Here is a 598-nt window from a genome sequence, read left to right on the forward strand (position 1 = left end):
GCGGGATGGAACCAGGAAATAATGTCTCATTAAAAGACGTATAACCAATGGTAATGGACTTCGTTGCTGATGACAGATGTTGTTTAAATGGGAAAATATACATTTATTATGAAATAATGTCATAAAACGCTTAGCTGTTAGATAGGACGTTCTCATGCATTCACCACTGACTGGGGTTGGTGGCTCGACTCTGTAATCCGGCGACTCGGAAGCCTTGGCTGTAGGATGGCTTGAGGTGGGGATCACTGCTGCAGGACTCCTCATGTTGATTGGGTGTCCGCACTAAGCTTGGCATCAATATGGGTGTCCTTGGGAAGCCAGGGACGTCCAGGTTGTCTAAGGAAGTGTGAACCGGGTCAGGGGGGAAACCCAGCAGCCAAAAGCACCCGTGTCAAGCAGTAGTGGGATCACGCCCGAGAGTGAGTGACTTGTAGTAGCCTTGCCAACACAGGCAAACTTGGTCCGGTCCTTTTTGCTAAGGCTTCAACATGTATTCACGTGGCTGCATTAAGTCCAATCAAAAAAAATATTTGTTATAATCTCGCCTAGGCAGTGAAGCTCACAACTTACAACGCTCGAATTCCCTCTACTCATTTTT

The sequence above is a fragment of the Penaeus monodon genome, chromosome 31 (assembly GCF_015228065.2).
Source record: "Penaeus monodon isolate SGIC_2016 chromosome 31, NSTDA_Pmon_1, whole genome shotgun sequence".
Taxonomy (NCBI): domain Eukaryota; kingdom Metazoa; phylum Arthropoda; class Malacostraca; order Decapoda; family Penaeidae; genus Penaeus; species Penaeus monodon.